The sequence below is a fragment of the Oncorhynchus nerka genome, linkage group LG23 (assembly GCF_034236695.1).
Source record: "Oncorhynchus nerka isolate Pitt River linkage group LG23, Oner_Uvic_2.0, whole genome shotgun sequence".
NCBI classification, from domain to species: Eukaryota; Metazoa; Chordata; class Actinopteri; order Salmoniformes; family Salmonidae; genus Oncorhynchus; species Oncorhynchus nerka.
In genome coordinates this window covers 39,090,957-39,115,818 of record NC_088418.1, presented here as the reverse complement: position 1 = coordinate 39,115,818, position 24,862 = coordinate 39,090,957, and the positions used below count along the sequence as shown (strand labels likewise).

The following is a 24,862-nucleotide window of genomic DNA, read 5'->3' as shown; positions in this document are numbered from 1 at the left end:
TGTTTGTGAAAGTCAAAATATTCCAGTGCCAAAATAAAGCACAGAATTTTAATTGTTAGACGATGAGGATGGGATTCGAACCCATGCATGCAGAGCACAATGGATTAGCAGTCCATCGCCTTAACCACTCGGCCACCTCATCCTGTATTTTGGAAGTGGCAAATGATCTTGAAAAACTGTAGTTGCTGTATGTAAACCCTAAATTGAAATCAATGAAAGTTAGGCAGAGCAATGGCAAGGCCATGTGTCAATCCCATCGAGACATTTAACAAACGTGTTGTCAGGCCGAGTGGTCTCAAGTGCTTGATTAAGTGTGTTGAGGTGTCGGTCCAAATCCCACCATTGAGGTTGCCCTTGGTGAAGCTATTCTTCAATACCTGAATCGTATTAGTCGCTCTAGGATTGCGCAGGGATTCTATATTCATGTGGGGCCATGTAAGAGAGGAAATAACAAATGTTTTGTGAAGAGGTTGGTGTTATAATCCACACATGCAGTTCATCGCCTTCACCACTCAGATACCAAGTCCTGTGCTCTCGCTGTGGCAGTCAGCAATTTTACCAGTGTTTGTGAAAGTCAAAATCTTCCAGTGCCAAAATAAAGCACAGAATTTTAATTGTTACACGATGAGGATGGGATTCGAACCCATGCATGCAGAGCACAATGGATTAGCAGTCCATCGCCTTAACCACTCGGCCACCTCATCCTGTATTTTGGAAGTGGCAAATGATCTTGAAAAACTGTAGTTGCTGTATGTAAACCCTAAATTGAAATCAATGAAAGTTAGGCAGAGCAATGGCAAGGCCATGTGTCAAACCCATCGAGACATTTAACAAACGTGTTGTCAGGCCGAGTGGTCTCAAGTGCTTGATTAAGTGTGTTGAGGTGTCGGTCCAAATCCCACCATTGAGGTTGCCCTTGGTGAAGCTATTCTTCAATACCTGAATCGTATTAGTCGCTCTAGGATTGCGCAGGGATTCTATATTCATGTGGGGCCATGTAAGAGAGGAAATAACAAATGTTTTGTGAAGAGGTTGGTGTTATAATCCACACATGCAGTTCATCGCCTTCACCACTCAGATACCAAGTCCTGTGCTCTCGCTGTGGCAGTCAGCAATTTTACCAGTGTTTGTGAAAGTCAAAATATTCCAGTGCCAAAATAAAGCACAGAATTTTAATTGTTAGACGATGAGGATGGGATTCGAACCCATGCATGCAGAGCACAATGGATTAGCAGTCCATCGCCTTAACCACTCGGCCACCTCATCCTGTATTTTGGAAGTGGCAAATGATCTTGAAAAACTGTAGTTGCTGTATGTAAACCCTAAATTGAAATCAATGAAAGTTAGGCAGAGCAATGGCAAGGCCATGTGTCAATCCCATCGAGACATTTAACAAACGTGTTGTCAGGCCGAGTGGTCTCAAGTGCTTGATTAAGTGTGTTGAGGTGTCGGTCCAAATCCCACCATTGAGGTTGCCCTTGGTGAAGCTATTCTTCAATACCTGAATCGTATTAGTCGCTCTAGGATTGCGCAGGGATTCTATATTCATGTGGGGCCATGTAAGAGAGGAAATAACAAATGTTTTGTGAAGAGGTTGGTGTTATAATCCACACATGCAGTTCATCGCCTTCACCACTCAGATACCAAGTCCTGTGCTCTCGCTGTGGCAGTCAGCAATTTTACCAGTGTTTGTGAAAGTCAAAATATTCCAGTGCCAAAATAAAGCACAGAATTTTAATTGTTAGACGATGAGGATGGGATGGTTCGAACCCATGCATGCAGAGCACAATGGATTAGCAGTCCATCGCCTTAACCACTCGGCCACCTCATCCTGTATTTTGGAAGTGGCAAATGATCTTGAAAAACTGTAGTTGCTGTATGTAAACCCTAAATTGAAATCAATGAAAGTTAGGCAGAGCAATGGCAAGGCCATGTGTCAAACCCATCGAGACATTTAACAAACGTGTTGTCAGGCCGAGTGGTCTCAAGTGCTTGATTAAGTGTGTTGAGGTGTCGGTCCAAATCCCACCATTGAGGTTGCCCTTGGTGAAGCTATTCTTCAATACCTGAATCGTATTAGTCGCTCTAGGATTGCGCAGGGATTCTATATTCATGTGGGGCCATGTAAGAGAGGAAATAACAAATGTTTTGTGAAGAGGTTGGTGTTATAATCCACACATGCAGTTCATCGCCTTCACCACTCAGATACCAAGTCCTGTGCTCTCGCTGTGGCAGTCAGCAATTTTACCAGTGTTTGTGAAAGTCAAAATATTCCAGTGCCAAAATAAAGCACAGAATTTTAATTGTTAAACGATGAGGATGGGATTCTAACCCATGCATGCAGAGCACAATGGATTAGCAGTCCATCGCCTTAACCACTCGGCCACCTCATCCTGTATTTTGGAAGTGGCAAATGATCTTGAAAAACTGTAGTTGCTGTATGTAAACCCTAAATTGAAATCAATGAAAGTTAGGCAGAGCAATGGCAAGGCCATGTGTCAAACCCATCGAGACATTTAACAAACGTGTTGTCAGGCCGAGTGGTCTCAAGTGCTTGATTAAGTGTGTTGAGGTGTCGGTCCAAATCCCACCATTGAGGTTGCCCTTGGTGAAGCTATTCTTCAATACCTGAATCGTATTAGTCGCTCTAGGATTGCGCAGGGATTCTATATTCATGTGGGGCCATGTAAGAGAGGAAATAACAAATGTTTTGTGAAGAGGTTGGTGTTATAATCCACACATGCAGTTCATCGCCTTCACCACTCAGATACCAAGTCCTGTGCTCTCGCTGTGGCAGTCAGCAATTTTACCAGTGTTTGTGAAAGTCAAAATATTCCAGTGCCAAAACATAGCACAGAATTTTAATTGTTAGACGATGAGGATGGGATTCGAACCCATGCATGCAGAGCACAATGGATTAGCAGTCCATCGCCTTAACCACTCGGCCACCTCATCCTGTATTTTGGAAGTGGCAAATGATCTTGAAAAACTGTAGTTGCTGTATGTAAACCCTAAATTGAAATCAATGAAAGTTAGGCAGAGCAATGGCAAGGCCATGTGTCAAACCCATCGAGACATTTAACAAACGTGTTGTCAGGCCGAGTGGTCTCAAGTGCTTGATTAAGTGTGTTGAGGTGTCGGTCCAAATCCCACCATTGAGGTTGCCCTTGGTGAAGCTATTCTTCAATACCTGAATCGTATTAGTCGCTCTAGGATTGCGCAGGGATTCTATATTCATGTGGGGCCATGTAAGAGAGGAAATAACAAATGTTTTGTGAAGAGGTTGGTGTTATAATCCACACATGCAGTTCATCGCCTTCACCACTCAGATACCAAGTCCTGTGCTCTCGCTGTGGCAGTCAGCAATTTTACCAGTGTTTGTGAAAGTCAAAATATTCCAGTGCCAAAATAAAGCACAGAATTTTAATTGTTACACGATGAGGATGGGATTCGAACCCATGCATGCAGAGCACAATGGATTAGCAGTCCATCGCCTTAACCACTCGGCCACCTCATCCTGTATTTTGGAAGTGGCAAATGATCTTGAAAAACTGTAGTTGCTGTATGTAAACCCTAAATTGAAATCAATGAAAGTTAGGCAGAGCAATGGCAAGGCCATGTGTCAATCCCATCGAGACATTTAACAAACGTGTTGTCAGGCCGAGTGGTCTCAAGTGCTTGATTAAGTGTGTTGAGGTGTCGGTCCAAATCCCACCATTGAGGTTGCCCTTGGTGAAGCTATTCTTCAATACCTGAATCGTATTAGTCGCTCTAGGATTGCGCAGGGATTCTATATTCATGTGGGGCCATGTAAGAGAGGAAATAACAAATGTTTTGTGAAGAGGTTGGTGTTATAATCCACACATGCAGTTCATCGCCTTCACCACTCAGATACCAAGTCCTGTGCTCTCGCTGTGGCAGTCAGCAATTTTACCAGTGTTTGTGAAAGTCAAAATATTCCAGTGCCAAAATAAAGCACAGAATTTGAATTGTTAGACGATGAGGATGGGATTCGAACCCATGCATGCAGAGCACAATGGATTAGCAGTCCATCGCCTTAACCACTCGGCCACCTCATCCTGTATTTTGGAAGTGGCAAATGATCTTGAAAAACTGTAGTTGCTGTATGTAAACCCTAAATTGAAATCAATGAAAGTTAGGCAGAGCAATGGCAAGGCCATGTGTCAATCCCATCGAGACATTTAACAAACGTGTTGTCAGGCCGAGTGGTCTCAAGTGCTTGATTAAGTGTGTTGAGGTGTCGGTCCAAATCCCACCATTGAGGTTGCCCTTGGTGAAGCTATTCTTCAATACCTGAATCGTATTAGTCGCTCTAGGATTGCGCAGGGATTCTATATTCATGTGGGGCCATGTAAGAGAGGAAATAACAAATGTTTTGTGAAGAGGTTGGTGTTATAATCCACACATGCAGTTCATCGCCTTCACCACTCAGATACCAAGTCCTGTGCTCTCGCTGTGGCAGTCAGCAATTTTACCAGTGTTTGTGAAAGTCAAAATATTCCAGTGCCAAAATAAAGCACAGAATTTGAATTGTTAGACGATGAGGATGGGATTCGAACCCATGCATGCAGAGCACAATGGATTAGCAGTCCATCGCCTTAACCACTCGGCCACCTCATCCTGTATTTTGGAAGTGGCAAATGATCTTGAAAAACTGTAGTTGCTGTATGTAAACCCTAAATTGAAATCAATGAAAGTTAGGCAGAGCAATGGCAAGGCCATGTGTCAAACCCATCGAGACATTTAACAAACGTGTTGTCAGGCCGAGTGGTCTCAAGTGCTTGATTAAGTGTGTTGAGGTGTCGGTCCAAATCCCACCATTGAGGTTGCCCTTGGTGAAGCTATTCTTCAATACCTGAATCGTATTAGTCGCTCTAGGATTGCGCAGGGATTCTATATTCATGTGGGGCCATGTAAGAGAGGAAATAACAAATGTTTTGTGAAGAGGTTGGTGTTATAATCCACACATGCAGTTCATCGCCTTCACCACTCAGATACCAAGTCCTGTGCTCTCGCTGTGGCAGTCAGCAATTTTACCAGTGTTTGTGAAAGTCAAAATCTTCCAGTGCCAAAATAAAGCACAGAATTTTAATTGTTAGACGATGAGGATGGGATTCAAACCCATGCATGCAGAGCACAATGGATTAGCAGTCCATCGCCTTAACCACTCGGCCACCTCATCCTGTATTTTGGAAGTGGCAAATGATCTTGAAAAACTGTAGTTGCTGTATGTAAACCCTAAATTGAAATCAATGAAAGTTAGGCAGAGCAATGGCAAGGCCATGTGTCAATCCCATCGAGACATTTAACAAACGTGTTGTCAGGCCGAGTGGTCTCAAGTGCTTGATTAAGTGTGTTGAGGTGTCGGTCCAAATCCCACCATTGAGGTTGCCCTTGGTGAAGCTATTCTTCAATACCTGAATCGTATTAGTCGCTCTAGGATTGCGCAGGGATTCTATATTCATGTGGGGCCATGTAAGAGAGGAAATAACAAATGTTTTGTGAAGAGGTTGGTGTTATAATCCACACATGCAGTTCATCGCCTTCACCACTCAGATACCAAGTCCTGTGCTCTCGCTGTGGCAGTCAGCAATTTTACCAGTGTTTGTGAAAGTCAAAATATTCCAGTGCCAAAACATAGCACAGAATTTTAATTGTTAAACGATGAGGATGGGATTCGAACCCATGCATGCAGAGCACAATGGATTAGCAGTCCATCGCCTTAACCACTCGGCCACCTCATCCTGTATTTTGGAAGTGGCAAATGATCTTGAAAAACTGTAGTTGCTGTATGTAAACCCTAAATTGAAATCAATGAAAGTTAGGCAGAGCAATGGCAAGGCCATGTGTCAATCCCATCGAGACATTTAACAAACGTGTTGTCAGGCCGAGTGGTCTCAAGTGCTTGATTAAGTGTGTTGAGGTGTCGGTCCAAATCCCACCATTGAGGTTGCCCTTGGTGAAGCTATTCTTCAATACCTGAATCGTATTAGTCGCTCTAGGATTGCGCAGGGATTCTATATTCATGTGGGGCCATGTAAGAGAGGAAATAACAAATGTTTTGTGAAGAGGTTGGTGTTATAATCCACACATGCAGTTCATCGCCTTCACCACTCAGATACCAAGTCCTGTGCTCTCGCTGTGGCAGTCAGCAATTTTACCAGTGTTTGTGAAAGTCAAAATATTCCAGTGCCAAAATAAAGCACAGAATTTGAATTGTTAGACGATGAGGATGGGATTCGAACCCATGCATGCAGAGCACAATGGATTAGCAGTCCATCGCCTTAACCACTCGGCCACCTCATCCTGTATTTTGGAAGTGGCAAATGATCTTGAAAAACTGTAGTTGCTGTATGTAAACCCTAAATTGAAATCAATGAAAGTTAGGCAGAGCAATGGCAAGGCCATGTGTCAATCCCATCGAGACATTTAACAAACGTGTTGTCAGGCCGAGTGGTCTCAAGTGCTTGATTAAGTGTGTTGAGGTGTCGGTCCAAATCCCACCATTGAGGTTGCCCTTGGTGAAGCTATTCTTCAATACCTGAATCGTATTAGTCGCTCTAGGATTGCGCAGGGATTCTATATTCATGTGGGGCCATGTAAGAGAGGAAATAACAAATGTTTTGTGAAGAGGTTGGTGTTATAATCCACACATGCAGTTCATCGCCTTCACCACTCAGATACCAAGTCCTGTGCTCTCGCTGTGGCAGTCAGCAATTTTACCAGTGTTTGTGAAAGTCAAAATATTCCAGTGCCAAAATAAAGCACAGAATTTTAATTGTTAGACGATGAGGATGGGATTCGAACCCATGCATGCAGAGCACAATGGATTAGCAGTCCATCGCCTTAACCACTCGGCCACCTCATCCTGTATTTTGGAAGTGGCAAATGATCTTGAAAAACTGTAGTTGCTGTATGTAAACCCTAAATTGAAATCAATGAAAGTTAGGCAGAGCAATGGCAAGGCCATGTGTCAATCCCATCGAGACATTTAACAAACGTGTTGTCAGGCCGAGTGGTCTCAAGTGCTTGATTAAGTGTGTTGAGGTGTCGGTCCAAATCCCACCATTGAGGTTGCCCTTGGTGAAGCTATTCTTCAATACCTGAATCGTATTAGTCGCTCTAGGATTGCGCAGGGATTCTATATTCATGTGGGGCCATGTAAGAGAGGAAATAACAAATGTTTTGTGAAGAGGTTGGTGTTATAATCCACACATGCAGTTCATCGCCTTCACCACTCAGATACCAAGTCCTGTGCTCTCGCTGTGGCAGTCAGCAATTTTACCAGTGTTTGTGAAAGTCAAAATATTCCAGTGCCAAAATAAAGCACAGAATTTGAATTGTTAGACGATGAGGATGGGATTCGAACCCATGCATGCAGAGCACAATGGATTAGCAGTCCATCGCCTTAACCACTCGGCCACCTCATCCTGTATTTTGGAAGTGGCAAATGATCTTGAAAAACTGTAGTTGCTGTATGTAAACCCTAAATTGAAATCAATGAAAGTTAGGCAGAGCAATGGCAAGGCCATGTGTCAAACCCATCGAGACATTTAACAAACGTGTTGTCAGGCCGAGTGGTCTCAAGTGCTTGATTAAGTGTGTTGAGGTGTCGGTCCAAATCCCACCATTGAGGTTGCCCTTGGTGAAGCTATTCTTCAATACCTGAATCGTATTAGTCGCTCTAGGATTGCGCAGGGATTCTATATTCATGTGGGGCCATGTAAGAGAGGAAATAACAAATGTTTTGTGAAGAGGTTGGTGTTATAATCCACACATGCAGTTCATCGCCTTCACCACTCAGATACCAAGTCCTGTGCTCTCGCTGTGGCAGTCAGCAATTTTACCAGTGTTTGTGAAAGTCAAAATATTCCAGTGCCAAAATAAAGCACAGAATTTGAATTGTTAGACGATGAGGATGGGATTCGAACCCATGCATGCAGAGCACAATGGATTAGCAGTCCATCGCCTTAACCACTCGGCCACCTCATCCTGTATTTTGGAAGTGGCAAATGATCTTGAAAAACTGTAGTTGCTGTATGTAAACCCTAAATTGAAATCAATGAAAGTTAGGCAGAGCAATGGCAAGGCCATGTGTCAAACCCATCGAGACATTTAACAAACGTGTTGTCAGGCCGAGTGGTCTCAAGTGCTTGATTAAGTGTGTTGAGGTGTCGGTCCAAATCCCACCATTGAGGTTGCCCTTGGTGAAGCTATTCTTCAATACCTGAATCGTATTAGTCGCTCTAGGATTGCGCAGGGATTCTATATTCATGTGGGGCCATGTAAGAGAGGAAATAACAAATGTTTTGTGAAGAGGTTGGTGTTATAATCCACACATGCAGTTCATCGCCTTCACCACTCAGATACCAAGTCCTGTGCTCTCGCTGTGGCAGTCAGCAATTTTACCAGTGTTTGTGAAAGTCAAAATCTTCCAGTGCCAAAATAAAGCACAGAATTTTAATTGTTAAACGATGAGATTCTAACCCATGCATGCAGAGCACAATGGATTAGCAGTCCATCGCCTTAACCACTCGGCCACCTCATCCTGTATTTTGGAAGTGGCAAATGATCTTGAAAAACTGTAGTTGCTGTATGTAAACCCTAAATTGAAATCAATGAAAGTTAGGCAGAGCAATGGCAAGGCCATGTGTCAATCCCATCGAGACATTTAACAAACGTGTTGTCAGGCCGAGTGGTCTCAAGTGCTTGATTAAGTGTGTTGAGGTGTCGGTCCAAATCCCACCATTGAGGTTGCCCTTGGTGAAGCTATTCTTCAATACCTGAATCGTATTAGTCGCTCTAGGATTGCGCAGGGATTCTATATTCATGTGGGGCCATGTAAGAGAGGAAATAACAAATGTTTTGTGAAGAGGTTGGTGTTATAATCCACACATGCAGTTCATCGCCTTCACCACTCAGATACCAAGTCCTGTGCTCTCGCTGTGGCAGTCAGCAATTTTACCAGTGTTTGTGAAAGTCAAAATATTCCAGTGCCAAAATAAAGCACAGAATTTGAATTGTTAGACGATGAGGATGGGATTCGAACCCATGCATGCAGAGCACAATGGATTAGCAGTCCATCGCCTTAACCACTCGGCCACCTCATCCTGTATTTTGGAAGTGGCAAATGATCTTGAAAAACTGTAGTTGCTGTATGTAAACCCTAAATTGAAATCAATGAAAGTTAGGCAGAGCAATGGCAAGGCCATGTGTCAATCCCATCGAGACATTTAACAAACGTGTTGTCAGGCCGAGTGGTCTCAAGTGCTTGATTAAGTGTGTTGAGGTGTCGGTCCAAATCCCACCATTGAGGTTGCCCTTGGTGAAGCTATTCTTCAATACCTGAATCGTATTAGTCGCTCTAGGATTGCGCAGGGATTCTATATTCATGTGGGGCCATGTAAGAGAGGAAATAACAAATGTTTTGTGAAGAGGTTGGTGTTATAATCCACACATGCAGTTCATCGCCTTCACCACTCAGATACCAAGTCCTGTGCTCTCGCTGTGGCAGTCAGCAATTTTACCAGTGTTTGTGAAAGTCAAAATATTCCAGTGCCAAAACATAGCACAGAATTTTAATTGTTAAACGATGAGGATGGGATTCGAACCCATGCATGCAGAGCACAATGGATTAGCAGTCCATCGCCTTAACCACTCGGCCACCTCATCCTGTATTTTGGAAGTGGCAAATGATCTTGAAAAACTGTAGTTGCTGTATGTAAACCCTAAATTGAAATCAATGAAAGTTAGGCAGAGCAATGGCAAGGCCATGTGTCAATCCCATCGAGACATTTAACAAACGTGTTGTCAGGCCGAGTGGTCTCAAGTGCTTGATTAAGTGTGTTGAGGTGTCGGTCCAAATCCCACCATTGAGGTTGCCCTTGGTGAAGCTATTCTTCAATACCTGAATCGTATTAGTCGCTCTAGGATTGCGCAGGGATTCTATATTCATGTGGGGCCATGTAAGAGAGGAAATAACAAATGTTTTGTGAAGAGGTTGGTGTTATAATCCACACATGCAGTTCATCGCCTTCACCACTCAGATACCAAGTCCTGTGCTCTCGCTGTGGCAGTCAGCAATTTTACCAGTGTTTGTGAAAGTCAAAATATTCCAGTGCCAAAACATAGCACAGAATTTTAATTGTTAAACGATGAGGATGGGATTCGAACCCATGCATGCAGAGCACAATGGATTAGCAGTCCATCGCCTTAACCACTCGGCCACCTCATCCTGTATTTTGGAAGTGGCAAATGATCTTGAAAAACTGTAGTTGCTGTATGTAAACCCTAAATTGAAATCAATGAAAGTTAGGCAGAGCAATGGCAAGGCCATGTGTCAATCCCATCGAGACATTTAACAAACGTGTTGTCAGGCCGAGTGGTCTCAAGTGCTTGATTAAGTGTGTTGAGGTGTCGGTCCAAATCCCACCATTGAGGTTGCCCTTGGTGAAGCTATTCTTCAATACCTGAATCGTATTAGTCGCTCTAGGATTGCGCAGGGATTCTATATTCATGTGGGGCCATGTAAGAGAGGAAATAACAAATGTTTTGTGAAGAGGTTGGTGTTATAATCCACACATGCAGTTCATCGCCTTCACCACTCAGATACCAAGTCCTGTGCTCTCGCTGTGGCAGTCAGCAATTTTACCAGTGTTTGTGAAAGTCAAAATATTCCAGTGCCAAAATAAAGCACAGAATTTTAATTGTTAGACGATGAGGATGGGATTCGAACCCATGCATGCATGCAGAGCACAATGGATTAGCAGTCCATCGCCTTAACCACTCGGCCACCTCATCCTGTATTTTGGAAGTGGCAAATGATCTTGAAAAACTGTAGTTGCTGTATGTAAACCCTAAATTGAAATCAATGAAAGTTAGGCAGAGCAATGGCAAGGCCATGTGTCAATCCCATCGAGACATTTAACAAACGTGTTGTCAGGCCGAGTGGTCTCAAGTGCTTGATTAAGTGTGTTGAGGTGTCGGTCCAAATCCCACCATTGAGGTTGCCCTTGGTGAAGCTATTCTTCAATACCTGAATCGTATTAGTCGCTCTAGGATTGCGCAGGGATTCTATATTCATGTGGGGCCATGTAAGAGAGGAAATAACAAATGTTTTGTGAAGAGGTTGGTGTTATAATCCACACATGCAGTTCATCGCCTTCACCACTCAGATACCAAGTCCTGTGCTCTCGCTGTGGCAGTCAGCAATTTTACCAGTGTTTGTGAAAGTCAAAATATTCCAGTGCCAAAACATAGCACAGAATTTTAATTGTTAAACGATGAGGATGGGATTCGAACCCATGCATGCAGAGCACAATGGATTAGCAGTCCATCGCCTTAACCACTCGGCCACCTCATCCTGTATTTTGGAAGTGGCAAATGATCTTGAAAAACTGTAGTTGCTGTATGTAAACCCTAAATTGAAATCAATGAAAGTTAGGCAGAGCAATGGCAAGGCCATGTGTCAATCCCATCGAGACATTTAACAAACGTGTTGTCAGGCCGAGTGGTCTCAAGTGCTTGATTAAGTGTGTTGAGGTGTCGGTCCAAATCCCACCATTGAGGTTGCCCTTGGTGAAGCTATTCTTCAATACCTGAATCGTATTAGTCGCTCTAGGATTGCGCAGGGATTCTATATTCATGTGGGGCCATGTAAGAGAGGAAATAACAAATGTTTTGTGAAGAGGTTGGTGTTATAATCCACACATGCAGTTCATCGCCTTCACCACTCAGATACCAAGTCCTGTGCTCTCGCTGTGGCAGTCAGCAATTTTACCAGTGTTTGTGAAAGTCAAAATATTCCAGTGCCAAAATAAAGCACAGAATTTTAATTGTTAGACGATGAGGATGGGATTCGAACCCATGCATGCAGAGCACAATGGATTAGCAGTCCATCGCCTTAACCACTCGGCCACCTCATCCTGTATTTTGGAAGTGGCAAATGATCTTGAAAAACTGTAGTTGCTGTATGTAAACCCTAAATTGAAATCAATGAAAGTTAGGCAGAGCAATGGCAAGGCCATGTGTCAATCCCATCGAGACATTTAACAAACGTGTTGTCAGGCCGAGTGGTCTCAAGTGCTTGATTAAGTGTGTTGAGGTGTCGGTCCAAATCCCACCATTGAGGTTGCCCTTGGTGAAGCTATTCTTCAATACCTGAATCGTATTAGTCGCTCTAGGATTGCGCAGGGATTCTATATTCATGTGGGGCCATGTAAGAGAGGAAATAACAAATGTTTTGTGAAGAGGTTGGTGTTATAATCCACACATGCAGTTCATCGCCTTCACCACTCAGATACCAAGTCCTGTGCTCTCGCTGTGGCAGTCAGCAATTTTACCAGTGTTTGTGAAAGTCAAAATATTCCAGTGCCAAAATAAAGCACAGAATTTGAATTGTTAGACGATGAGGATGGGATTCGAACCCATGCATGCAGAGCACAATGGATTAGCAGTCCATCGCCTTAACCACTCGGCCACCTCATCCTGTATTTTGGAAGTGGCAAATGATCTTGAAAAACTGTAGTTGCTGTATGTAAACCCTAAATTGAAATCAATGAAAGTTAGGCAGAGCAATGGCAAGGCCATGTGTCAAACCCATCGAGACATTTAACAAACGTGTTGTCAGGCCGAGTGGTCTCAAGTGCTTGATTAAGTGTGTTGAGGTGTCGGTCCAAATCCCACCATTGAGGTTGCCCTTGGTGAAGCTATTCTTCAATACCTGAATCGTATTAGTCGCTCTAGGATTGCGCAGGATTCTATATTCATGTGGGGCCATGTAAGAGAGGAAATAACAAATGTTTTGTGAAGAGGTTGGTGTTATAATCCACACATGCAGTTCATCGCCTTCACCACTCAGATACCAAGTCCTGTGCTCTCGCTGTGGCAGTCAGCAATTTTACCAGTGTTTGTGAAAGTCAAAATATTCCAGTGCCAAAATAAAGCACAGAATTTTAATTGTTAGACGATGAGGATGGGATTCGAACCCATGCATGCAGAGCACAATGGATTAGCAGTCCATCGCCTTAACCACTCGGCCACCTCATCCTGTATTTTGGAAGTGGCAAATGATCTTGAAAAACTGTAGTTGCTGTATGTAAACCCTAAATTGAAATCAATGAAAGTTAGGCAGAGCAATGGCAAGGCCATGTGTCAATCCCATCGAGACATTTAACAAACGTGTTGTCAGGCCGAGTGGTCTCAAGTGCTTGATTAAGTGTGTTGAGGTGTCGGTCCAAATCCCACCATTGAGGTTGCCCTTGGTGAAGCTATTCTTCAATACCTGAATCGTATTAGTCGCTCTAGGATTGCGCAGGGATTCTATATTCATGTGGGGCCATGTAAGAGAGGAAATAACAAATGTTTTGTGAAGAGGTTGGTGTTATAATCCACACATGCAGTTCATCGCCTTCACCACTCAGATACCAAGTCCTGTGCTCTCGCTGTGGCAGTCAGCAATTTTACCAGTGTTTGTGAAAGTCAAAATATTCCAGTGCCAAAATAAAGCACAGAATTTTAATTGTTAGACGATGAGGATGGGATTCGAACCCATGCATGCAGAGCACAATGGATTAGCAGTCCATCGCCTTAACCACTCGGCCACCTCATCCTGTATTTTGGAAGTGGCAAATGATCTTGAAAAACTGTAGTTGCTGTATGTAAACCCTAAATTGAAATCAATGAAAGTTAGGCAGAGCAATGGCAAGGCCATGTGTCAATCCCATCGAGACATTTAACAAACGTGTTGTCAGGCAGGAGTGGTCTCAAGTGCTTGATTAAGTGTGTTGAGGTGTCGGTCCAAATCCCACCATTGAGGTTGCCCTTGGTGAAGCTATTCTTCAATACCTGAATCGTATTAGTCGCTCTAGGATTGCGCAGGGATTCTATATTCATGTGGGGCCATGTAAGAGAGGAAATAACAAATGTTTTGTGAAGAGGTTGGTGTTATAATCCACACATGCAGTTCATCGCCTTCACCACTCAGATACCAAGTCCTGTGCTCTCGCTGTGGCAGTCAGCAATTTTACCAGTGTTTGTGAAAGTCAAAATATTCCAGTGCCAAAATAAAGCACAGAATTTGAATTGTTAGACGATGAGGATGGGATTCGAACCCATGCATGCAGAGCACAATGGATTAGCAGTCCATCGCCTTAACCACTCGGCCACCTCATCCTGTATTTTGGAAGTGGCAAATGATCTTGAAAAACTGTAGTTGCTGTATGTAAACCCTAAATTGAAATCAATGAAAGTTAGGCAGAGCAATGGCAAGGCCATGTGTCAAACCCATCGAGACATTTAACAAACGTGTTGTCAGGCCGAGTGGTCTCAAGTGCTTGATTAAGTGTGTTGAGGTGTCGGTCCAAATCCCACCATTGAGGTTGCCCTTGGTGAAGCTATTCTTCAATACCTGAATCGTATTAGTCGCTCTAGGATTGCGCAGGGATTCTATATTCATGTGGGGCCATGTAAGAGAGGAAATAACAAATGTTTTGTGAAGAGGTTGGTGTTATAATCCACACATGCAGTTCATCGCCTTCACCACTCAGATACCAAGTCCTGTGCTCTCACTGTGGCAGTCAGCAATTTTACCAGTGTTTGTTAAAGTCAAAATCTTCCAGTGCCAAAATAAAGCACAGAATTTGAATTGTTACACGATGAGGCTGGGATTCAAACCCATGCATGCAGAGCACAATGGATTAGCAGTCCATCACCTTAACCACTCGGCCACCTCATCCTGTATTTTGGAAGTGGCAAATGATCTTGAAAAACTGTAGTTGCTGTATGTAAACCCTAAATTGAAATCAATGAAAGTTAGGCAGAGCAATGGCAAGGCCATGTGTCAATCCCATCGAGACATTTAACAAACGTGTTGTCAGGCCGAGTGGTCTCAAGTGCTTGATTAAGTGTGTTGAGGTGTCGGTTCCAAATCCCACCATTGAGGTTGCCCTTGGTGAAGCTATTCTTCAATACCTGAATCGTATTAGTCGCTCTAGGATTGCGCAGGGATTCTATATTCATGTGGGGCCATGTAAGAGAGGAAATAACAAATGTTTTGTGAAGAGGTTGGTGTTATAATCCACACATGCAGTTCATCGCCTTCACCACTCAGATACCAAGTCCTGTGCTCTCGCTGTGGCAGTCAGCAATTTTACCAGTGTTTGTGAAAGTCAAAATATTCCAGTGCCAAAATAAAGCACAGAATTTGAATTGTTAGACGATGAGGATGGGATTCGAACCCATGCATGCAGAGCACAATGGATTAGCAGTCCATCGCCTTAACCACTCGGCCACCTCATCCTGTATTTTGGAAGTGGCAAATGATCTTGAAAAACTGTAGTTGCTGTATGTAAACCCTAAATTGAAATCAATGAAAGTTAGGCAGAGCAATGGCAAGGCCATGTGTCAATCCCATCGAGACATTTAACAAACGTGTTGTCAGGCCGAGTGGTCTCAAGTGCTTGATTAAGTGTGTTGAGGTGTCGGTCCAAATCCCACCATTGAGGTTGCCCTTGGTGAAGCTATTCTTCAATACCTGAATCGTATTAGTCGCTCTAGGATTGCGCAGGGATTCTATATTCATGTGGGGCCATGTAAGAGAGGAAATAACAAATGTTTTGTGAAGAGGTTGGTGTTATAATCCACACATGCAGTTCATCGCCTTCACCACTCAGATACCAAGTCCTGTGCTCTCGCTGTGGCAGTCAGCAATTTTACCAGTGTTTGTGAAAGTCAAAATATTCCAGTGCCAAAATAAAGCACAGAATTTGAATTGTTAGACGATGAGGATGGGATTCGAACCCATGCATGCAGAGCACAATGGATTAGCAGTCCATCGCCTTAACCACTCGGCCACCTCATCCTGTATTTTGGAAGTGGCAAATGATCTTGAAAAACTGTAGTTGCTGTATGTAAACCCTAAATTGAAATCAATGAAAGTTAGGCAGAGCAATGGCAAGGCCATGTGTCAATCCCATCGAGACATTTAACAAACGTGTTGTCAGGCCGAGTGGTCTCAAGTGCTTGATTAAGTGTGTTGAGGTGTCGGTCCAAATCCCACCATTGAGGTTGCCCTTGGTGAAGCTATTCTTCAATACCTGAATCGTATTAGTCGCTCTAGGATTGCGCAGGGATTCTATATTCATGTGGGGCCATGTAAGAGAGGAAATAACAAATGTTTTGTGAAGAGGTTGGTGTTATAATCCACACATGCAGTTCATCGCCTTCACCACTCAGATACCAAGTCCTGTGCTCTCGCTGTGGCAGTCAGCAATTTTACCAGTGTTTGTGAAAGTCAAAATCTTCCAGTGCCAAAATAAAGCACAGAATTTTAATTGTTAAACAATGAGGATGGGATTCTAACCCATGCATGCAGAGCACAATGGATTAGCAGTCCATCGCCTTAACCACTCGGCCACCTCATCCTGTATTTTGGAAGTGGCAAATGATCTTAAAAAACTGTAGTTGCTGTATGTAAACCCTAAATTGAAATCAATGAAAGTTAGGCAGAGCAATGGCAAGGCCATGTGTCAATCCCATCGAGACATTTAACAAACGTGTTGTCAGGCCGAGTGGTCTCAAGTGCTTGATTAAGTGTGTTGAGGTGTCGGTTCAAATCCACCATTGAGGTTGCCCTTGGTGAAGCTATTCTTCAATACCTGAATCGTATTAGTCGCTCTAGGATTGCGCAGGGATTCTATATTCATGTGGGGCCATGTAAGAGAGGAAATAACAAATGTTTTGTGAAGAGGTTGGTGTTATAATCCACACATGCAGTTCATCGCCTTCACCACTCAGATACCAAGTCCTGTGCTCTCGCTGTGGCAGTCAGCAATTTTACCAGTGTTTGTGAAAGTCAAAATATTCCAGTGCCAAAATAAAGCACAGAATTTGAATTGTTAGACGATGAGGATGGGATTCGAACCCATGCATGCAGAGCACAATGGATTAGCAGTCCATCGCCTTAACCACTCGGCCACCTCATCCTGTATTTTGGAAGTGGCAAATGATCTTGAAAAACTGTAGTTGCTGTATGTAAACCCTAAATTGAAATCAATGAAAGTTAGGCAGAGCAATGGCAAGGCCATGTGTCAATCCCATCGAGACATTTAACAAACGTGTTGTCAGGCCGAGTGGTCTCAAGTGCTTGATTAAGTGTGTTGAGGTGTCGGTCCAAATCCCACCATTGAGGTTGCCCTTGGTGAAGCTATTCTTCAATACCTGAATCGTATTAGTCGCTCTAGGATTGCGCAGGGATTCTATATTCATGTGGGGCCATGTAAGAGAGGAAATAACAAATGTTTTGTGAAGAGGTTGGTGTTATAATCCACACATGCAGTTCATCGCCTTCACCACTCAGATACCAAGTCCTGTGCTCTCGCTGTGGCAGTCAGCAATTTTACCAGTGTTTGTGAAAGTCAAAATATTCCAGTGCCAAAATAAAGCACAGAATTTGAATTGTTAGACGATGAGGATGGGATTCGAACCCATGCATGCAGAGCACAATGGATTAGCAGTCCATCGCCTTAACCACTCGGCCACCTCATCCTGTATTTTGGAAGTGGCAAATGATCTTGAAAAACTGTAGTTGCTGTATGTAAACCCTAAATTGAAATCAATGAAAGTTAGGCAGAGCAATGGCAAGGCCATGTGTCGATCCCATCGAGACATTTAACAAACGTGTTGTCAGGCCGAGTGGTCTCAAGTGCTTGATTAAGTGTGTTGAGGTGTCGGTCCAAATCCCACCATTGAGGTTGCCCTTGGTGAAGCTATTCTTCAATACCTGAATCGTATTAGTCGCTCTAGGATTGCGCAGGGATTCTATATTCATGTGGGGCCATGTAAGAGAGGAAATAACAAATGTTTTGTGAAGAGGTTGGTGTTATAATCCACACATGCAGTTCATCGCCTTCACCACTCAGATACCAAGTCCTGTGCTCTCGCTGTGGCAGTCAGCAATTTTACCAGTGTTTGTGAAAGTCAAAATATTCCAGTGCCAAAATAAAGCACAGAATTTGAATTGTTAGACGATGAGGATGGGATTCGAACCCATGCATGCAGAGCACAATGGATTAGCAGTCCATCGCCTTAACCACTCGGCCACCTCATCCTGTATTTTGGAAGTGGCAAATGATCTTGAAAAACTGTAGTTGCTGTATGTAAACCCTAAATTGAAATCAATGAAAGTTAGGCAGAGCAATGGCAAGGCCATGTGTCAATCCCATCGAGACATTTAACAAACGTGTTGTCAGGCCGAGTGGTCTCAAGTGCTTGATTAAGTGTGTTGAGGTGTCGGTCCAAATCCCACCATTGAGGTTGCCCTTGGTGAAGCTATTCTTCAATACCTGAATCGTATTAGTCGCTCTAGGATTGCGCAGGGATTCTATATTCATGTGGGGCCATGTAAGAGAGGAAATAACAAATGTTTTGTGAAGAGGTTGGTGTTATAATCCACACATGCAGTTCATCGCCTTCACCACTCAGATACCAAGTCCTGTGCTCTCGCTGTGGCAGTCAGCAATTTTACCAGTGTTTGTGAAAGTCAAAATCTTCCAGTGCCAAAATAAACCACAGAATTTTAATAGTTACACGATGAGGATGGGATTCTAACCCATGCATGCAGAGCACAATGGATTAGCAGTCCATCGCCTTAACCACTCGGCCACCTCATCCTCTATTTTGGAAGTGGCAAATAATCTTGAAAAACTGTAGTTGCTGTATGTAAACCCTAAATTGAAATCAATGAAAGTTAGGCAGAGCAATGGCAAGGCCATGTGTCAATCCCATCGAGACATTTAACAAACGTGTTGTCAGGCCGAGTGGTCTCAAGTGCTTGATTAAGTGTGTTGAGGTGTCGGTTCAAATCCACCATTGAGGTTGCCCTTGGTGAAGCTATTCTTCAATACCTGAATCGTATTAGTCGCTCTAGGATTGCGCAGGGATTCTATATTCATGTGGGGCCATGTAAGAGAGGAAATAACAAATGTTTTGTGAAGAGGTTGGTGTTATAATCCACACATGCAGTTCATCGCCTTCACCACTCAGATACCAAGTCCTGTGCTCTCGCTGTGGCAGTCAGCAATTTTACCAGTGTTTGTGAAAGTCAAAATATTCCAGTGCCAAAATAAAGCACAGAATTTGAATTGTTAGACGATGAGGATGGGATTCGAACCCATGCATGCAGAGCACAATGGATTAGCAGTCCATCGCCTTAACCACTCGGCCACCTCATCCTGTATTTTGGAAGTGGCAAATGATCTTTAAAAAACTGTAGTTGCTGTATGTAAACCCTAAATTGAAATCAATGAAAGTTAGGCAGAGCAATGGCAAGGCCATGTGTCAATCCCATCGAGACATTTAACAAACGTGTTGTCAGGCCGAGTGGTCTCAAGTGCTTGATTAAGTGTGTTGAGGTGTCGGTCCAAATCCCACCATTGAGGTTGCCCTTGGTGAAGCTATTCTTCAATACCTGAATCGTATTAGTCGCTCTAGGATTGCGCAGGGATTCTATATTCATGTGGGGCCATGTAAGAGAGGAAATAACAAATGTTTTGTGAAGAGGTTGGTGTTATAATCCACACATGCAGTTCATCGCCTTCACCACTCAGATACCAAGTCCTGTGCTCTCGCTGTGGCAGTCAGCAATTTTACCAGTGTTTGTGAAAGTCAAAATATTCCAGTGCCAAAATAAAGCACAGAATTTGAATTGTTAGACGATGAGGATGGGATTCTAACCCATGCATGCAGAGCACAATGGATTAGCAGTCCATCGCCTTAACCACTCGGCCACCTCATCCTGTATTTTGGAAGTGGCAAATGATCTTGAAAAACTGTAGTTGCTGTATGTAAACCCTAAATTGAAATCAATGAAAGTTAGGCAGAGCAATGGCAAGGCCATGTGTCAATCCCATCGAGACATTTAACAAACGTGTTGTCAGGCCGAGTGGTCTCAAGTGCTTGATTAAGTGTGTTGAGGTGTCGGTCCAAATCCCACCATTGAGGTTGCCCTTGGTGAAGCTATTCTTCAATACCTGAATCGTATTAGTCGCTCTAGGATTGCGCAGGGATTCTATATTCATGTGGGGCCATGTAAGAGAGGAAATAACAAATGTTTTGTGAAGAGGTTGGTGTTATAATCCACACATGCAGTTCATCGCCTTCACCACTCAGATACCAAGTCCTGTGCTCTCGCTGTGGCAGTCAGCAATTTTACCAGTGTTTGTGAAAGTCAAAATATTCCAGTGCCAAAATAAAGCACAGATTTGAATTGTTACACGATGAGGATGGGATTCGAACCCATGCATGCAGAGCACAATGGATTAGCAGTCCATCGCCTTAACAACTCGGCCACCTCATCCTGTATTTTGGAAGTGGCAAATGATCTTGAAAAACTGTAGTTGCTGTATGTAAACCCTAAATTGAAATCAATGAAAGTTAGGCAGAGCAATGGCAAGGCCATGTGTCGATCCCATCGAGACATTTAACAAACGTGTTGTCAGGCCGAGTGGTCTCAAGTGCTTGATTAAGTGTGTTGAGGTGTCGGTCCAAATCCCACCATTGAGGTTGCCCTTGGTGAAGCTATTCTTCAATACCTGAATCGTATTAGTCGCTCTAGGATTGCGCAGGGATTCTATATTCATGTGGGGCCATGTAAGAGAGGAAATAACAAATGTTTTGTGAAGAGGTTGGTGTTATAATCCACACATGCAGTTCATCGCCTTCACCACTCAGATACCAAGTCCTGTGCTCTCGCTGTGGCAGTCAGCAATTTTACCAGTGTTTGTGAAAGTCAAAATATTCCAGTGCCAAAATATAGCACAGAATTTTAATTGTTAGACGATGAGGATGGGATTCGAACCCATGCATGCAGAGCACAATGGATTAGCAGTCCATCGCCTTAACCACTCGGCCACCTCATCCTGTATTTTGGAAGTGGCAAATGATCTTGAAAAACTGTAGTTGCTGTATGTAAACCCTAAATTGAAATCAATGAAAGTTAGGCAGAGCAATGGCAAGGCCATGTGTCAATCCCATCGAGACATTTAACAAACGTGTTGTCAGGCCGAGTGGTCTCAAGTGCTTGATTAAGTGTGTTGAGGTGTCGGTCCAAATCCCACCATTGAGGTTGCCCTTGGTGAAGCTATTCTTCAATACCTGAATCGTATTAGTCGCTCTAGGATTGCGCAGGGATTCTATATTCATGTGGGGCCATGTAAGAGAGGAAATAACAAATGTTTTGTGAAGAGGTTGGTGTTATAATCCACACATGCAGTTCATCGCCTTCACCACTCAGATACCAAGTCCTGTGCTCTCGCTGTGGCAGTCAGCAATTTTACCAGAGTTTGTGAAAGTCAAAATATTCCAGTGACAAAACATAGCACAGAATTTTAATTGCTAGACAATGGGATTCGAACCCATGCATGCAGAGCACAATGGATTAGCAGTCCATCGCCTTAACCACTCGGCCACCTCATCCTGTATTTTGGAAGTGGCAAATGATCTTGAAAAACTGTAGTTGCTGTATGTAAACCCTAAATTGAAATCAATGAAAGTTAGGCAGAGCAATGGCAAGGCCATGTGTCAATCCCATCGAGACATTTAACAAACGTGTTGTCAGGCCGAGTGGTCTCAAGTGCTTGATTAAGTGTGTTGAGGTGTCGGTTCAAATCCCACCATTGAGGTTGCCCTTGGTGAAGCTATTCTTCAATACCTGAATCGTATTAGTCGCTCTAGGATTGCGCAGGGATTCTATATTCATGTGGGGCCATGTAAGAGAGGAAATAACAAATGTTTTGTGAAGAGGTTGGTGTTATAATCCACACATGCAGTTCATCGCCTTCACCACTCAGATACCAAGTCCTGTGCTCTCGCTGTGGCAGTCAGCAATTTTACCAGTGTTTGTGAAAGTCAAAATATTCCAGTGCCAAAATAAAGCACAGAATTTGAATTGTTACACGATGAGGATGGGATTCAAACCCATGCATGCAGAGCACAATGGATTAGCAGTCCATCGCCTTAACCACTCGGCCACCTCATCCTGTATTTTGGAAGTGGCAAATGATCTTGAAAAACTGTAGTTGCTGTATGTAAACCCTAAATTGAAATCAATGAAAGTTAGGCAGAGCAATGGCAAGGCCATGTGTCGATCCCATCGAGACATTTAACAAACGTGTTGTCAGGCCGAGTGGTCTCAAGTGCTTGATTAAGTGTGTTGAGGTGTCGGTCCAAATCCCACCATTGAGGTTGCCCTTGGTGAAGCTATTCTTCAATACCTGAATCGTATTAGTCGCTCTAGGATTGCGCAGGGATTCTATATTCATGTGGGGCCATGTAAGAGAGGAAATAACAAATGTTTTGTGAAGAGGTTGGTGTTATAATCCACACATGCAGTTCATCGCCTTCACCACTCAGATACCAAGTCCTGTGCTCTCGCTGTGGCAGTCAGCAATTTTACCAGTGTTTGTGAAAGTCAAAATATTCCAGTGCCAAAATAAAGCACAGAATTTGAATTGTTAGACGATGAGGATGGGATTCGAACCCATGCATGCAGAGCACAATGGATTAGCAGTCCATCGCCTTAACCACTCGGCCACCTCATCCTGTATTTTGGAAGTGGCAAATGATCTTGAAAAACTGTAGTTGCTGTATGTAAACCCTAAATTGAAATCAATGAAAGTTAGGCAGAGCAATGGCAAGGCCATGTGTCAATCCCATCGAGACATTTAACAAACGTGTTGTCAGGCCGAGTGGTCTCAAGTGCTTGATTAAGTGTGTTGAGGTGTCGGTCCAAATCCCACCATTGAGGTTGCCCTTGGTGAAGCTATTCTTCAATACCTGAATCGTATTAGTCGCTCTAGGATTGCGCAGGGATTCTATATTCATGTGGGGCCATGTAAGAGAGGAAATAACAAATGTTTTGTGAAGAGGTTGGTGTTATAATCCACACATGCAGTTCATCGCCTTCACCACTCAGATACCAAGTCCTGTGCTCTCGCTGTGGCAGTCAGCAATTTTACCAGTGTTTGTGAAAGTCAAAATATTCCAGTGCCAAAACAAAGCACAGAATTTTAATTGTTAACGATGAGGATGGGATTCTAACCCATGCATGCAGAGCACAATGGATTAGCAGTCCATCGCCTTAACCACTCGGCCACCTCATCCTGTATTTTGGAAGTGGCAAATGATCTTGAAAAACTGTAGTTGCTGTATGTAAACCCTAAATTGAAATCAATGAAAGTTAGGCAGAGCAATGGCAAGGCCATGTGTCAATCCCATCGAGACATTTAACAAACGTGTTGTCAGGCCGAGTGGTCTCAAGTGCTTGATTAAGTGTGTTGAGGTGTCGGTCCAAATCCCACCATTGAGGTTGCCCTTGGTGAAGCTATTCTTCAATACCTGAATCGTATTAGTCGCTCTAGGATTGCGCAGGGATTCTATATTCATGTGGGGCCATGTAAGAGAGGAAATAACAAATGTTTTGTGAAGAGGTTGGTGTTATAATCCACACATGCAGTTCATCGCCTTCACCACTCAGATACCAAGTCCTGTGCTCTCGCTGTGGCAGTCAGCAATTTTACCAGTGTTTGTGAAAGTCAAAATATTCCAGTGCCAAAATAAAGCACAGAATTTGAATTGTTAGACGATGAGGATGGGATTCGAACCCATGCATGCAGAGCACAATGGATTAGCAGTCCATCGCCTTAACCACTCGGCCACCTCATCCTGTATTTTGAAGTGGCAAATGATCTTGAAAAACTGTAGTTGCTGTATGTAAACCCTAAATTGAAATCAATGAAAGTTAGGCAGAGCAATGGCAAGGCCATGTGTCAAACCCATCGAGACATTTAACAAACGTGTTGTCAGGCCGAGTGGTCTCAAGTGCTTGATTAAGTGTGTTGAGGTGTCGGTCCAAATCCCACCATTGAGGTTGCCCTTGGTGAAGCTATTCTTCAATACCTGAATCGTACTAGTCGCTCTAGGATTGCGCAGGGATTCTATATTCATGTGGGGCCATGTAAGAGAGGAAATAACAAATGTTTTGTGAAGAGGTTGGTGTTATAATCCACACATGCAGTTCATCGCCTTTACCACTCAGATACCAAGTCCTGTGCTCTCGCTGTGGCAGTCAGCAATTTTACCAGTGTTTGTGAAAGTCAAAATATTCCAGTGCCAAAATAAAGCACAGAATTTTAATTGTTAAACGATGAGGATGGGATTCGAACCCATGCATGCAGAGCACAATGGATTAGCAGTCCATCGCCTTAACCACTCGGCCACCTCATCCTGTATTTTGGAAGTGGCAAATGATCTTGAAAAACTGTAGTTGCTGTATGTAAACCCTAAATTGAAATCAATGAAAGTTAGGCAGAGCAATGGCAAGGCCATGTGTCAATCCCATCGAGACATTTAACAAACGTGTTGTCAGGCCGAGTGGTCTCAAGTGCTTGATTAAGTGTGTTGAGGTGTCGGTCCAAATCCCACCATTGAGGTTGCCCTTGGTGAAGCTATTCTTCAATACCTGAATCGTATTAGTCGCTCTAGGATTGCGCAGGGATTCTATATTCATGTGGGGCCATGTAAGAGAGGAAATAACAAATGTTTTGTGAAGAGGTTGGTGTTATAATCCACACATGCAGTTCATCGCCTTCACCACTCAGATACCAAGTCCTGTGCTCTCGCTGTGGCAGTCAGCAATTTTACCAGTGTTTGTGAAAGTCAAAATATTCCAGTGCCAAAATAAAGCACAGAATTTGAATTGTTAGACGATGAGGATGGGATTCGAACCCATGCATGCAGAGCACAATGGATTAGCAGTCCATCGCCTTAACCACTCGGCCACCTCATC

General features: G+C 43.4%; 32 non-coding genes across 32 annotated transcripts; all 32 read right to left on the bottom strand.

Annotated features, from left to right (window-relative positions):
- Window positions 1-60: 60 nt before the first annotated feature.
- Window positions 61-142, bottom strand: trnas-gcu (transfer RNA serine (anticodon GCU)). Its single transcript has one exon. It is a non-coding gene; the product is annotated as a tRNA-Ser (tRNA).
- A 480-nt stretch (window positions 143-622) lies between these two features.
- Window positions 623-704, bottom strand: trnas-gcu (transfer RNA serine (anticodon GCU)). Its single transcript has one exon. It is a non-coding gene; the product is annotated as a tRNA-Ser (tRNA).
- A 480-nt stretch (window positions 705-1,184) lies between these two features.
- On the bottom strand, window positions 1,185-1,266 carry trnas-gcu (transfer RNA serine (anticodon GCU)). The gene has a single exon. It is a non-coding gene; the product is annotated as a tRNA-Ser (tRNA).
- A 1,607-nt stretch (window positions 1,267-2,873) lies between these two features.
- trnas-gcu (transfer RNA serine (anticodon GCU)) lies at window positions 2,874-2,955 on the bottom strand. The gene has a single exon. It is a non-coding gene; the product is annotated as a tRNA-Ser (tRNA).
- A 480-nt stretch (window positions 2,956-3,435) lies between these two features.
- Window positions 3,436-3,517, bottom strand: trnas-gcu (transfer RNA serine (anticodon GCU)). Its single transcript has one exon. It is a non-coding gene; the product is annotated as a tRNA-Ser (tRNA).
- Window positions 3,518-3,997: 480 nt separating this feature from the next.
- On the bottom strand, window positions 3,998-4,079 carry trnas-gcu (transfer RNA serine (anticodon GCU)). Its single transcript has one exon. It is a non-coding gene; the product is annotated as a tRNA-Ser (tRNA).
- A 480-nt stretch (window positions 4,080-4,559) lies between these two features.
- On the bottom strand, window positions 4,560-4,641 carry trnas-gcu (transfer RNA serine (anticodon GCU)). Its single transcript has one exon. It is a non-coding gene; the product is annotated as a tRNA-Ser (tRNA).
- Window positions 4,642-5,683: 1,042 nt separating this feature from the next.
- On the bottom strand, window positions 5,684-5,765 carry trnas-gcu (transfer RNA serine (anticodon GCU)). Its single transcript has one exon. It is a non-coding gene; the product is annotated as a tRNA-Ser (tRNA).
- A 480-nt stretch (window positions 5,766-6,245) lies between these two features.
- On the bottom strand, window positions 6,246-6,327 carry trnas-gcu (transfer RNA serine (anticodon GCU)). The gene has a single exon. It is a non-coding gene; the product is annotated as a tRNA-Ser (tRNA).
- Window positions 6,328-6,807: 480 nt separating this feature from the next.
- Window positions 6,808-6,889, bottom strand: trnas-gcu (transfer RNA serine (anticodon GCU)). Its single transcript has one exon. It is a non-coding gene; the product is annotated as a tRNA-Ser (tRNA).
- A 480-nt stretch (window positions 6,890-7,369) lies between these two features.
- Window positions 7,370-7,451, bottom strand: trnas-gcu (transfer RNA serine (anticodon GCU)). The gene has a single exon. It is a non-coding gene; the product is annotated as a tRNA-Ser (tRNA).
- A 480-nt stretch (window positions 7,452-7,931) lies between these two features.
- Window positions 7,932-8,013, bottom strand: trnas-gcu (transfer RNA serine (anticodon GCU)). The gene has a single exon. It is a non-coding gene; the product is annotated as a tRNA-Ser (tRNA).
- A 1,036-nt stretch (window positions 8,014-9,049) lies between these two features.
- Window positions 9,050-9,131, bottom strand: trnas-gcu (transfer RNA serine (anticodon GCU)). The gene has a single exon. It is a non-coding gene; the product is annotated as a tRNA-Ser (tRNA).
- A 480-nt stretch (window positions 9,132-9,611) lies between these two features.
- On the bottom strand, window positions 9,612-9,693 carry trnas-gcu (transfer RNA serine (anticodon GCU)). Its single transcript has one exon. It is a non-coding gene; the product is annotated as a tRNA-Ser (tRNA).
- A 480-nt stretch (window positions 9,694-10,173) lies between these two features.
- Window positions 10,174-10,255, bottom strand: trnas-gcu (transfer RNA serine (anticodon GCU)). Its single transcript has one exon. It is a non-coding gene; the product is annotated as a tRNA-Ser (tRNA).
- Window positions 10,256-11,301: 1,046 nt separating this feature from the next.
- On the bottom strand, window positions 11,302-11,383 carry trnas-gcu (transfer RNA serine (anticodon GCU)). Its single transcript has one exon. It is a non-coding gene; the product is annotated as a tRNA-Ser (tRNA).
- A 480-nt stretch (window positions 11,384-11,863) lies between these two features.
- Window positions 11,864-11,945, bottom strand: trnas-gcu (transfer RNA serine (anticodon GCU)). The gene has a single exon. It is a non-coding gene; the product is annotated as a tRNA-Ser (tRNA).
- Window positions 11,946-12,425: 480 nt separating this feature from the next.
- trnas-gcu (transfer RNA serine (anticodon GCU)) lies at window positions 12,426-12,507 on the bottom strand. Its single transcript has one exon. It is a non-coding gene; the product is annotated as a tRNA-Ser (tRNA).
- A 479-nt stretch (window positions 12,508-12,986) lies between these two features.
- Window positions 12,987-13,068, bottom strand: trnas-gcu (transfer RNA serine (anticodon GCU)). Its single transcript has one exon. It is a non-coding gene; the product is annotated as a tRNA-Ser (tRNA).
- A 480-nt stretch (window positions 13,069-13,548) lies between these two features.
- Window positions 13,549-13,630, bottom strand: trnas-gcu (transfer RNA serine (anticodon GCU)). The gene has a single exon. It is a non-coding gene; the product is annotated as a tRNA-Ser (tRNA).
- Window positions 13,631-14,111: 481 nt separating this feature from the next.
- On the bottom strand, window positions 14,112-14,193 carry trnas-gcu (transfer RNA serine (anticodon GCU)). Its single transcript has one exon. It is a non-coding gene; the product is annotated as a tRNA-Ser (tRNA).
- A 1,043-nt stretch (window positions 14,194-15,236) lies between these two features.
- trnas-gcu (transfer RNA serine (anticodon GCU)) lies at window positions 15,237-15,318 on the bottom strand. The gene has a single exon. It is a non-coding gene; the product is annotated as a tRNA-Ser (tRNA).
- A 480-nt stretch (window positions 15,319-15,798) lies between these two features.
- On the bottom strand, window positions 15,799-15,880 carry trnas-gcu (transfer RNA serine (anticodon GCU)). Its single transcript has one exon. It is a non-coding gene; the product is annotated as a tRNA-Ser (tRNA).
- Window positions 15,881-16,921: 1,041 nt separating this feature from the next.
- On the bottom strand, window positions 16,922-17,003 carry trnas-gcu (transfer RNA serine (anticodon GCU)). Its single transcript has one exon. It is a non-coding gene; the product is annotated as a tRNA-Ser (tRNA).
- A 480-nt stretch (window positions 17,004-17,483) lies between these two features.
- trnas-gcu (transfer RNA serine (anticodon GCU)) lies at window positions 17,484-17,565 on the bottom strand. The gene has a single exon. It is a non-coding gene; the product is annotated as a tRNA-Ser (tRNA).
- A 480-nt stretch (window positions 17,566-18,045) lies between these two features.
- On the bottom strand, window positions 18,046-18,127 carry trnas-gcu (transfer RNA serine (anticodon GCU)). The gene has a single exon. It is a non-coding gene; the product is annotated as a tRNA-Ser (tRNA).
- Window positions 18,128-19,168: 1,041 nt separating this feature from the next.
- On the bottom strand, window positions 19,169-19,250 carry trnas-gcu (transfer RNA serine (anticodon GCU)). The gene has a single exon. It is a non-coding gene; the product is annotated as a tRNA-Ser (tRNA).
- Window positions 19,251-20,854: 1,604 nt separating this feature from the next.
- Window positions 20,855-20,936, bottom strand: trnas-gcu (transfer RNA serine (anticodon GCU)). The gene has a single exon. It is a non-coding gene; the product is annotated as a tRNA-Ser (tRNA).
- A 1,598-nt stretch (window positions 20,937-22,534) lies between these two features.
- On the bottom strand, window positions 22,535-22,616 carry trnas-gcu (transfer RNA serine (anticodon GCU)). The gene has a single exon. It is a non-coding gene; the product is annotated as a tRNA-Ser (tRNA).
- Window positions 22,617-23,657: 1,041 nt separating this feature from the next.
- trnas-gcu (transfer RNA serine (anticodon GCU)) lies at window positions 23,658-23,739 on the bottom strand. The gene has a single exon. It is a non-coding gene; the product is annotated as a tRNA-Ser (tRNA).
- A 479-nt stretch (window positions 23,740-24,218) lies between these two features.
- trnas-gcu (transfer RNA serine (anticodon GCU)) lies at window positions 24,219-24,300 on the bottom strand. The gene has a single exon. It is a non-coding gene; the product is annotated as a tRNA-Ser (tRNA).
- A 480-nt stretch (window positions 24,301-24,780) lies between these two features.
- trnas-gcu (transfer RNA serine (anticodon GCU)) lies at window positions 24,781-24,862 on the bottom strand. Its single transcript has one exon. It is a non-coding gene; the product is annotated as a tRNA-Ser (tRNA).